This window comes from Macaca nemestrina, chromosome 1 (assembly GCF_043159975.1).
Source record: "Macaca nemestrina isolate mMacNem1 chromosome 1, mMacNem.hap1, whole genome shotgun sequence".
Lineage (NCBI taxonomy): Eukaryota > Metazoa > Chordata > Mammalia > Primates > Cercopithecidae > Macaca > Macaca nemestrina.
The window spans coordinates 86816293-86828531 of NC_092125.1; the positions used below are offsets into that span (position 1 = coordinate 86816293).

Genomic DNA, 12239 nt, shown 5'->3' on the forward strand with positions numbered 1-12239 from the left:
CACACACATGCACACACTTACATGTACACATTTGCACACACACATGCACACTTGCACATGTCTTTACACACATGAATGCATACACTAATATGTATACATATGCAAATCATATGTAAACGAATACACATGTGCACATACTCTTGGCACATTGCACTCTTGCATACACAAACGTGCCCTGTACATGGATATGCACACTCGTGACACACCAAACATAAATGAACACACAGAAACACACATGCATGCATGTGTTTACTTGTACATGCATGCATGTGCTTACCTGTACAGTCATGCACACACTCACATATGCATACACAGTCACACTCATTCACATGCAAACACACCTGCACACATGCAGCATATGCTCACAATCATGCACATGCACAGAAACACAGACATATATGTACATATGTGTGCCTACATGAACACATGTACGTGTGTGTACCCATCACACAGATGCACACACGTTTGCACGTGCACACATGTATGCACACAGTGCTGGAGTGCAATGGCACCATGTCACTGCAACTTCCGCCTCCTGGGTTCAAGCATTTCTCCTGCCTCAGCCTCCTGAGTAGCTGGGATTACAGGTGCCCACCAACATGTTCGGCTAATTTTTGTATTTTTAGTAAAGATGGGGTTTCGTCATTTTGGCCAGGCTGGTCTCGAACTCTTGACCTCAAATGATCTGCCCACCTCGGCTTCCCAAAGTACTGGGATCACAGGCATGAACTGCTGCACCTTGACTTTTCTTTCTTTTTTCTTTCTTTCTCTTTCTTTTTCCTTCCTTCCTTCTTTTCTTCCTTCCTTCCTTCCTTCCTTCCTTCCTTCCTTCCTTCCTTCCTTCCTTCCTTCCTTCCTTCCTTCCTTCCTTCCTTCTTTCTTTTCTTGTCTGCCTGACAGGATCTGGCTCTGTCACCCAGGCTGGAGTGCAGTAGCACAATCAGGGCTCACTGTAGCCTTAAACTCCTGGCCTCAAGCGATTTTCCCACCTCAGCCTCCTGAGTAGCTGGGACAACAGGCACACGCCACCATGCCCGGCTAATTTCTTTTTTCTTTTTTTTTCTTTTTTTGTAGAGATGGGGTCTTGCTATATTGCCCAGGCTGTCCTCAAACTCGTGGCCTCAAGCAATTTTCCCACCTCAGCCTCCCAAAATGCTAGATGACAGCTGCAAGCCACCACAAACGACTCTATCATAATGCAGTCTTTACAACCAGCTGCAAATAGGGCTCTGAAATCTAGGGACGAGTCCTCAACTCCTGAAATGACAGAGGAGGAAGTGAGTGAAGTGAATGAATGATGGGCACAGTCAATATTGAGAATAATCACAATGATTGCAACTGCAAACCCTCCCCTATGCGGCCCCTGCTCTAAATGCTACTTTGTTGGTCACTGCAGCACTCTTTCAGGATGGTATCAGCACTCCCAGTAGACAGAGTGGCTCAGGGCTCACACCAGGTCCCTCAGCCCACACCCATCAGACTTGGGGTTCAAGCTCAGATCTGTCCGTTTTCAAGAGAGAGTCCAACCAGCCTGCCCAAAATCAGCCAGTGAAGACTAACCAAGGGATTGCTAGGAGACAGATGGTCTCACTGGCTAGATCATAATCAGGCAATTCCAGAGTGAGGATCCTCATCGGCCATCCCATTCCTACTGTGTTTGAGGACACATGGATGAAGCCTCGGCTCAGGGCTTCGTGTTAGGGTCCTGGGTTTGGAGGGTGGGCAGGATGTGCCTTGTCGGGGCTCCCTGCTCACCTCTCATGGCTCAACCTCGTTGCTGCTGGTGGGTCGCCTCTGCTCCTTTTCTCTTCGCTCCCTCTCTTCTTCCAGCAATGCTTTGTTCTTTTCCCTTTGACATTTCCAGAAGATGCGGATGCCTCCAGCTATTATGAGTCCCACTGCAACAAGGAACAGAGGCAGAGCCGCTTTCCATGCCATGAACTGGGAGCTTCTGGAGAAGGTAGCTAGAGAAGATTCCCAGAAGCCAGGAATATTGGGGTGAGAGAGTGTCTGTGTTCTGAGGTCAAACTCGCTAAAGGGTTCACGAGTCCAGGGACATGATATTTGCAAATTACTGTGAAATAGTTTCCAAAATAGTATGTATTTGCACACGTGGTGCTAGGAACTGAATGTCTGTGTCCCCCAAAGTTCCCAAGCTGAAATCCCAAACCCTACGGTGATGATGTTGCGAGGTGATGAGGTCATGAGGGTAGAGCCCCCATAATGGATATGATGGGAATGGTGCCTTTATAAAGGGGAGAGCCTATAGAGCTCCCGTACCCTTTCCACCATGTGAGGACACAGTGAGAAGGCGCTGTCTATGAACCAGGAAGCACCCTCCCCAGACACCAAATCTGCCACGCCTTTATCTTGAACTTCCCAGCTTACAAAACTGCGGTCAATAACTATCTCTTGTTTCTAAGCCACCTGGTCTGTGATATTTTGTTATAGGCACACAAATGGAGTAAGACAGTTGGGTATAGATATATGCATAGGAAGTAGATATTAGATATCTATTTGTAGATAAAGAGAGAAGTGATAAAAAGAAATTTCACAACGAGGTAGAAATGTGGTGAATCTGAGTAAAGGATGCACAGACAACTTCTCTATTTATCTTGCAAATTTTCTGTAAGTTTGACATCATTTAGAAAAGTAAAAGTGAAAGTTTTTGTGAAAAGGTAAATTTGGAAACAACCAAGATATTTTTTAGTAGGTGAATGGATCAATAAACAGTGGTCCATCCAGATTCTGGAACATTATTCGTTTCAAAAAAGAAACAAGTTATTAAGGTATGAAAAGACATGGAGGAAACCTAAACGCCTACCACAAAGTGAGGGAAGCCAGTGTGAAGGGGCTACAGAGGCACAATTCCAACTACAGGACATTCCAGAACGCCTGGAAACTATGGAGACAGTGAAAACATCAGTGGTGGCCAGGAGTTAGGGGAGAAGGATGAATGAGCGGAGCACAGAGGATTAAGGGCAGTGACATTATTTTGTATGATACTATAATGACAGATATGTGGTGTTATATATTTTTCTAGAACCATGGGACGCCATGCCAAGAGTGAGCCCACATGGAGACTGCGTACTCTGGGTGCCGACGGCATTGTCAACGGAGGTTCATCAATCATGGTGGACATTCCTTCTGGTGCAGGGTTTTTTTGCTGGGGGAAGTTGTGCAAGGGGGTTAGGGGAATATGGGAACTCTCTGGACTTTCTACTAAAATTTGTTGTGACCCTAAAACTGCTTTAAAAAATAAAGCCTATTTTTAAAAACCCTAAAAACCATTGATATTAGGGTGTACATTTCTTGTTCCCCCAAAGGCAAGGCTCTCTCCAGTGTCCCTGCATCCTTATCTCTGTTCCTCTTCCGTAATCAGCACCCAAACAGTGCACCTTCCAGGACGCCCCAGCCAGGTGAGGACAGGGACCTGCTGCCCGTTCCCTCTTGCCACAAGCCCCACAGCTGTCTCTTAATGTCTCCAGTGTCCAGGGCCACGGAATCTTGTGCTCACTGATTGTGAGGACAGAACTGAACAGAGGACTCACCGGGCAGGTGACTTTCAGCCACCTTCCTCCTCTCAGGGAGGAGAGGGCTGGAGATGGAGCAAGAGAGACCCTCCACAGCCCTGTCCCAGAGCATCAAGCTGGACGTCACAGCCCAGAGACCCATGGTGGCCGAGGCTGAGAGATTGGTCACAGCAGGCCTAGCCTGGCCTCTGAAGTCTCGCCATTCCACCCAGGGCTTGGGGAACCAGCCTGCTAATGTGCGCTCTGCCTTGACTCCATCCTGCTGTTCCATCACCTGGATTCTGGGCTCCATGCCCAGCCCTGAAGGAAGAGACAGCGACTTGAATCTTTGCAGCCATGGCTGCTTCTATTTAAAGGAAAAACAAAATCTTGAGGATTTCCAATGTATTTTGGCAATTTCACAAACTGCCTACCCTGTATCACATGCCATCCTTAACAGAGTTGCCCCATTTCCCAGACAAAATAGGGTAAGCAAAACGGAAAAGGCCCAGGAAGATTGAATAAGCATCCTGTGTTGCAGAAGTAGAATTCACGGCACAAGATGGGACCTAGGCTTGTCTGCTTCAAAGCACAAGTTCTGAGTCACTCGGGAAACCTCCTGTATTTCAAGACTCTCTTCTCTCTCGGTCTCTCTGTCTCCTGTCATTATTTCTCTGTCTCTCTCTTCCTCCCCATTTCTGTTGCTTACTCTCTTTCTCATTCTCTTTTACTGTCTCTCTGTCTCTGTCTCTCTCTCTCTTTCTGTTACTGACTCAGTCTCTTTGTCTGTTTCATTCTCTCTGTGTTTCTCTCAATTTCTCATTCTCTCTGTCTCTCTCCATCTCTGTCTCTCCTGTCTTTTATTCTCTGTCTCTGCTTGTCCCTCTCTCTCCATCTCTCTCTCCTCATCTCTATAATTCTGTCATTCTTTCTTCACCTCTCTCTGTCTTTCTCTCCATCTATCTTTCCACCTCTGTCTGTCTGTCCCTGCTTCTCTCTCATTCTATCTCTCCATCTCTGTGTCTCTCTCATTCTCCCTGTCTCTCTCTTTCCCTTCCCTTCCCTTTCCAGTACACTGGTGTAAGGAGGGAAAGGAAGATGAGGAAGGTGACCCTGCCTTCACAGCTGCACTTCCCAGGAGCAGCGCAGGCCAGCATGGCAGCTGCGAGAGTGCACTCTCACCCTCCTGAAAAGCCCTCCACCTGAACATGCTGGGCCCCGAGGCCATGCCTGGAAGTAGGACTGATAGCCAGTTAGCCACTGGCCTCACCTGCCACCTGCACCTGCACAATGGCCTTGCCGAACTTTACACCATCCTTGAAGTGGCAGCAGTATGTCTCGTTGTCAAAGGCTGTGACCCTGTGAATCCTCACCATGGCCTTGCCCCCGGCCACATGGTCACTCACGAAGGTTGTCCTTCCTCTGTACTATGACTTTTGCTCTCTATCCATGTCCATCCCTCTCTCATGCACGTGCACAGCCAGGGAGGCCTGGCACCTGTACCACCTCAGCTCCATGTCCTCGGCACTGATATTGGGGAACAGTTGACACTGTAACTCCACATGTCCCCCAGCCATGGCCAGAATAGGGGCATGAGGCCCAATGACATCAAAGTCAGCTTTCTCTGGGAGACGCAGATCAGAAAGGGCTGGGTTAGCCATGTGTGGGGAGGCCAGGGCACTTTCCCCCTGCCCCTCCCTCATCTTGGAGGCTTTGGGGACCTCTTGAGCCCGAGCTGCTGGGAGATGCTTCAGCTTCTTGCCATGCTGGACACACACCTCCTATGCCAGGGCACCTGCCTCGACTTGCACAAGAGTCTGTCCCACAGTTTTGACAGATGCTGGCCAGTGGGAGCTGCAGGAAGACCAGGGTGACAAAGCAGATGGGCAGGAAGTCCTCTTGATCGCACATCATTGCCATTCCTGCCAGGTCAGAGCTACGCACTGTCACTGGGAGAGGAGCCACCGCCAGGAAGCTAACAGGTGCAGAGGAAAAATGCCATGGAAGAAAAAGAAGAAAAGGTCATTCACTCTCACTCCCAAACAAGTTATTAATGCTATAAATGGAGACACAGCAAGCCTCATGTGCTCCTGTATCCATCTTCTCACGGGTAACACACCTCTCACCCTAGTCCCTCTGTGGAATTCCACAAGGACATCCAGGAGGGAAGGGGTTTGATTTTCTAACCTGCTCATGAAGAGCCATAGCCCAATCTCTAGCTGGAGACTGTCATGAAACACCAGAATGCTGGAGGAGAAAACCCAGACTTGGATTAAGCAAATTCGAGGTCAGAATGACATCAGGGGATTCCCTTAATATCCCTTGCTTTCCCGCTGTCCCCATGGGGACTTCTATAGTCAGGGGCTGGGGTCTGGGCCCAATCCTCAGGGCTCTTCAGCTGGGATGGGCAGGCCAAGACCCTCATGAGTCTCTTGTGAGCATTTCTTGTAACCTTGGTTTAGAGAGCAGGTATTGGGAAAAAGGTCTGTGGCCTTGGGCGGTTCTTCCCAGCACAGCCATCCATGTTGGGCATTTACGTGTGTTATTAGGGAGTTGTGTGGGCACAGGCTCTTGTCCTATTTGGTTCTTGCCTTCCAGGAAGACCCTGTGGTCCTTCTGCCCCTTGGGGATGGGGAGAGGTTGGAGGAAGCAGAAACACTGAAGAGTGAACAGCATCCTGACCATAGAAAATGCTCACCTGGCACCGAGAGCTGCTGCAGCTTCCTTGGGAAGTCCTGGCAACTTTAGGGGAATTAATTTAGTTTCCTGCCAACTCCAGGTGGGTGTGACCCAGGCCAAACATGCTGTCTCCAGGCGGTGATGTGAAAGGCAGCCTCGACATCTGGCAAAAGCTGCCAACTCCCCCGGTTTCCAGAGATTCTTCCTTTTGTTTTTTTTGCAAAAGTATGTAACTGTGCCTTTTGGGCAGTTGCAGTAGAGGACAAAAAAGGCTTCCCATAGAGTGTGATCCCCAGTGTGGAACGCCCCAGGGCTGGGGAGCAGGAGATACTGCCCGTGGGGAGGAGACAGGCCTCAAGATGGGACCCAGGCCAACTGAAGGAGCTGTGAATGCAGGTAAAGCCTGCAGTTATCTGGCAGTGTGCAGGCCCAGCCTAGCTGGCCCGGGTCCTTCAGGAAAGGTGTTTATGATCATGTCGCAATGGCCTAATTCCCATATTGTCCCGGAGGGATGTTCAGGGCTCATCTTCCCCAGCCTTTCACTGCCCTCCATGGCCGTGGGGTCATGGATGTCTGTTCTCATTGGCAGCCTCCCTGACCCAGCTTAGAACCTTCATGCTGATTTCTTGCACCCAGCGGCCAGGCCCATTCCCTCCTCACCTTCTTGTTTGAAGACTCAAAAGTCTGGGCCTTTTCCTGGGTGGTTTTTGTGAGAAAGGAGTCCTTGCTTTCCTAGAGGGAGGAGCTTTATCTGAACTCTGCAGACAGGTGCTGAGCACTCCCCGTGCCCTCGGGCGGTGGAGGAAATCCAAGTGCCAGGTCCCTCCTATGTCCCTCCTGGGGGAGTGTCCCTTTGGTCAACCAGTTGTTCCCCCTTTTATATGTCAGCATGTAAGAATTATGTTGTCCCCGTGATCTGCTTTTACCAGACAATGACGTGACCTAAAACTCGACTCACTTGTCTTTTTGAAAAAATTAATTGGCCAGGTGTGGTGGCTCACACCTGTAATCTCAGAACTTTGGGAGGCCGAGGCAGGCAGATGGCCTGAGGTCAGGCATTCAAGACCAGTCTGGCCAACATGGTGAGAACCCGTCTCTACTAAAAATACAAAAAAAAATTAGCCTGGCATGGTGGCCTGCGCCTGTAATCCCAGATACTTGGGAGGCTGAGGCAGGGGAATTGCTTGAACCAGGGAGGTGGAGGTTGCAGTGAGCCAAGATCATGCTACTGCACTACGGCCTGGGTGACAGAGTGAAACTCTGCCTCAAAAAAAGAAAAAAAAATTAATATATTGTTAAAGACAGGGTCTCATCCTGTCACCCAGGCTGGAGTACAGAGGTGTGATCTCTGCTCACTGCATTCTTGATCTCCCAGACTCAAGCAATCCTCCCATCTCAGCCTCCCAAGTAGCTGGGACCACAGGTGCACCATCATGCCTGGCTAAATTTTTGGTGTTTTTTGTAGAGATAAAGTCTTGCTATGTTTCCCAGCTTGTCTTGAACTCCCAGGCTTAAGCGATCCTCCCACTTCAGCTTATCAAAGTGCTGTGGTTACTGGCATGAGCCACTGTGCTGCATCCAGTCACACTTGTCCCAATGACTTGGGAAGGAGGGCTCAGGTTTGAACAATCTAGAGAGAGCTGCTACGATGTACAGAGCACACTGTGTTGACAACAGATTGTGATGCCTGCTGTCAGACAAAGAGTCATGAGCACTGGGAAAAGCTATGGCGGAGAAGGGTGTCCTGGTGGTGTAGGCTTTCAGCCCATGGGTAGGTCACTTGACACAGTGGTCCTTCTGTGCATGAGCCCATGTGTGGCCCAGAGTCTCTCAGGTGGGCAGCCAGGGCTCCTGCAGACACATTCAGCTCAACCCACCTCAGGTACAATGTTTAAAGTTCAAAGGCAAGAAGACAGGAGGTCACACACTTTACAATTCCCTTCATATGAAATGACCAGACAGGTAAATACAGGGACAGAAAGAAAACTGTGGTTGTTGGGGCTGAGGAGATGGGGGAGATGGAAGTGGAGATGAGGAATAACTGTTTAATATTTTTGGGGTTTTACTTAGGGTGATGAAAATATTTTGGAACTAGATAGAGATGGTGGTTGCAAAACATTGGGAATGTACTTAGTGCCACCAAATGGTATACTTTAAAATGGTCAATTTTATATTATATAAATTTTATCTCAATTGACAAAAAAGAAAAATATTTAAAAAAAGAAAAAACAGAAGAAAAGGAAAAACAACAGAGAGAGAGAGGAGAGAGAGAGAAAACAAAGAAAGAAAGAAAAAAAAAAAGAGCTGCGTATCCACCCTCTTGTGGAAGGGATTATGTTTAGAAAACAAGAAAACCCCCAAATCTCGAGTTTGTTAAAATGTGATTGTCTGGTCTTTGGTGCCCTCTGCAGGAATGTGTGTCAGTGCACCAGTCCCTCTTCCCAGTTTTCTTTTCTTTTTCTTCTTTTCCTCAACTTTTATTTTAAATTCAGGGGGTACATGTGCAGGTTTGTCACATGGATTTATTGCATGACGCTGAGGTTTGGGATCTGAGAGATCCTGTCACTCAGGTAGTGAGCATAGTACTTAATAAGTTAGTTTTTCAACCCTTTCCTTTTCCCTTCCTCTCTGCTCCAGTAGTCCCCAGGGTCTCTTGTTCTCATCCTTATGTCCATGTGTGCCCAGTGTTTAGCTCCCACTTATAATTGAGAATGCATAGCATTTGGTTTTCTGTTCCTGTATTAATTCACTTAGGATAATGGTCTCCAGCTGCATCCATGTTGCTGCAAAGGACATAATTTCACTTTTTTATGGCTGTGTAGTATTCCTTGGTGTATATGTACCACATTTTCTTTATCCAGTCCTCCAATGACAGGCGCCTAGGTTGATTCCATTTCTTTGCTATTGTGAATTGTGCTGCAATAAACATATGAGTGCATGTGTCTTTTTGGTAGAATGATTTCTTTTCCTTTGGTTATATACCCAATAATGGCATTGCTGGGTCAAATGGTAGCTCTACTTTTAGTTCTTTCAGAAACCTCTGAACTGCTTTCCATGGTAGCTGAGCTAATACACTCCCACACGGTGTATAAAGGTTGCCTTTTTCTGTACAAATTTGCCAACATCTGTTAATTTTTTGACTTTTTGGTAATCGCTATTCTGACTGGTGTGAGATGGTGTCTCATTGTGATTTTGATTTGCATTTCTGATGATTAGTTATGTTGGGCATTTTTTCACGTTTTTTGGCTGCATATATGTCTTTTTGAGACGTGTCTGTTCAAGTCCTTTTATCCATTTTTAAATGGGGTTATTTGTTTTTAGCTTGTTGAATTGTTTAGGTTCCTTACAGATTCTGGATCTCAGCTCTTTGCGGATAGTTTGTGAGTATTTCGTGAGTATTTGAGTTTGTGAATATTTTCTCCTGTTCTGCAGGTTGTCTGTTTACTCCATTGATGGCTGCTTTTGCTGTGCAGAAGCCCAGTTTTCCCTAAGGCCCCCAAGAAGTCAGTGAGATTTTCTGTCAGAAGGAGTCCTCTTGTATTTCCCTCCCCCTCCATCTGCTCTGGACCTGGGAGCCAGCTTTGCTGTCTGGGCCCTGAGCAGGCCAGTTTGTGTCCTCTTTTCTCAAAGCCCTTCTGAAAACAGTTCAACTGGTGTTTTCCCTGTAGACCCTCCCTCTGTCCTATAATGGGACCAAATCCATAGGGGCAGTCTTGGAGGACAAATGGTACTTTTCCTAATCTCTCCTCCTTCTCCCTATCTCCCTGCACAAACTTTCTGCTTCCCATAACCCCTGGGACTGTGTGCACAGGGATTCCGGATCCTCTAAGTATTTAAAACAATATTTACCCAAGTCATGGATGATTTGTCTCACCTCACTCTTGGATGGTAAATTCACTCCCTGAGGCTTTGCAGTTTCTGCCTACACACTGTTTAGTCCAGGCCCAAGGGGTACCTTGCAGCAACCACACCCTCCTATCTTCCCAAGGCTTCCCACTCTTTAATGCAAACCGTGTATTTTTTCTCAATATTATGTAAAGTGCTCTGTATATGTAGCTGGAAGAGCCCCCTAACAAGCAGATCTGCCAAGGAGCCCCTCCAACATGGACATTTAAGGATCGCCTCTGTGTCTTAGACTCTGGAGATGGTGTTAGTTGAATGACGACCAGGTGAGTGCAATGAAGACTAAAAACCACTAAAAGCTGGCCCCTCCTGAGGAGACAGGACTGAGCAGGGGCACACGAGGATGCTGGGGCCTTCAGGATGAGAAGCAAGGTTCAGCAGAAGAGACAGATGGGATACAGCAAGCATTTAGGGCAGGAGAAGAACTAAATTAAATGAGGTAAATGAAGTAGGGTCATTTCGTACCCAACAGTGATTATTTATTCATAAAAATCTGTGTCTCAGGCATTCAGGTCCTTTGGAATGCACTAGCTAATCAAATGAACAAAAAGTTCTTCTGACCTCAGGAGTTGATATCCTTCTTTTTCTAATGCCTCCTTCTCCTTTTCTTCTTCTCCACGTTCTCATCTTCTTCCTACTCTCCATCCTGCTTCTCCTCCCCTCCTCCTCTCACATTTTTCTTACATTATTCTTATATTTCTCCTTTTTCTTTCTCATTTTCCCTTCCTTTTCCTCCTCCTTTTCTGCTTCTTCTTCATGATCATGATCTTTTTTGTGGTCATCTTTTTACCCTCTTCCTCTTCCTCTTTATTTTTCTTTGCCATCCTCATCTTCTTGGCTATCTTTGTCATCACCTCATTCTCCTTCCCTTATCTCCTTCTTCTCCTCCTCTTGCTCTTATTCCTCCTTCCCCTTCTTCCCTCCTCCTCCTTCCCCTTTCCCTTCTTCCCTCCTCTGCTTTCTTTCCTTCCTTCCTTCCTTCCTTCCTTCCTTCCTTCCTTCCTTCCTTCCTTCCTTCCTTTCTTTCTCTTTCTTTCTTTCTTTCTTTCTTTCTTTCTTTCTTTCTTTCTTTCTTTCTTTCTTTCTTTCTTTCTTTCTTTCTTTCTTTCTTTCTTTCTCCTCCTCCTTCTTCTCCTTCTCCTTTCTTCTTCTTCTTCTTCTTCTTCTTCTTCTTCTTCTTCTTCTTCTTCTTCTTCTTCTTCTTCTTCTTCTTCTTCTTCTCCTCCTCCTCCTCCTCCTCCTCCTCCTCCTCCTCCTCCTCCTCCTCCTCCTCCTCCTCCTCCTCCTCCTCCTCCTTCTTCTTCTTCTTCTTCTTCTTCTTCTTCTTCTTCTTCTTCTTCTTCTTCTTCTTCTTCTTCTTCTTCTTCTTCTTCTTCTTCTTTCTTCTTCTTCTTCTTCTCCTTCTTCTCCTTCTTCTCCTTCTTCTCCTTTTCTTCTTCTTCTTCTTCTTCTTCTTCTTCTTCTTCTTCTTCTTCTTCTTCTTCTTCTTCTTCTTCTTCTTCTTCTTCTTCTTCTTCTTCTTCTTTCTTCCTCTTCTTCTTCTTCTTCTTTCTTCCTCTTCTTCTTCTTTCTTCTTCTTCCTCCTCCTCCTTCTTCTTCTTCTTTTTCTTCTTCTTCTTCTTCTTCCTCCTCCTCCTCTTCTGAGATTTTAATAGCGCCAAACCTCCTTGTGTAAGGGAAATACCTAATTGTATCTTACTCTAACCTGCCTGACTTAGTAATGGGGGTAAGGAATTAGAAGTTCCATAAAAGTCGTAACCTAAGGAGACCAAGGCTTTCTACAAATAATGGCATATGTCAGTTCTGGAAAACACTTCCATTTCTGCCACAAATCTGGAAAGTATTCCAGATTTTAAAGGATATACACACATAGCTCCCCAGACAGACACAAAAATCATACAGCTATGTGTGTATGTCCTTAAAATCTGAAATACTGGTATTTCATTGTGTCATCTAATTTCTGTGGTAGCACCTCCCTGGGCATATTGAATAGAAGTGGTGATAGCAGACATCCTTGTCTTGTTTCTGATCTTAGGGGGAAGGCATTCAGTCTCTCAGCGTAAAGTACTTTGTTAGTTGTGGGATTTTTATAGATGCCTCATAGCATCTCAAGGAAGGTCCTTTCCATTGCTAGTTTATTGTGTG

At 46.5% G+C, this 12239-nt stretch overlaps 1 long non-coding RNA gene and 1 pseudogene across 3 annotated transcripts; one reads left to right on the forward strand and one right to left on the reverse strand.

Annotated features, from left to right (window-relative positions):
* The first annotated feature begins 1316 nt into the window (after positions 1 to 1316).
* LOC105499687 (uncharacterized) lies at positions 1317 to 3287 on the forward strand. Of its 2 annotated transcripts, none has more exons than XR_011608840.1 (3): positions 1317 to 1783; positions 1865 to 1998; positions 3044 to 3287. It is a non-coding gene; the product is annotated as an uncharacterized lncRNA (long non-coding RNA). The 2 variants fall into 2 exon arrangements; XR_011608838.1 differs by having other exon boundaries at positions 1319 to 1783; positions 1865 to 1960.
* A 566-nt stretch (positions 3288 to 3853) lies between these two features.
* On the reverse strand, positions 3854 to 6562 carry BTNL10P (Butyrophilin-like protein 10; annotated as a pseudogene). The gene is made up of 2 exons (XR_011608841.1): positions 6211 to 6562; positions 3854 to 5487 (listed from the first exon to the last, which is right to left on the reverse strand). The product of XR_011608841.1 is annotated as a Butyrophilin-like protein 10 (transcript).
* Between the last annotated feature and the right edge of the window lie 5677 nt (positions 6563 to 12239).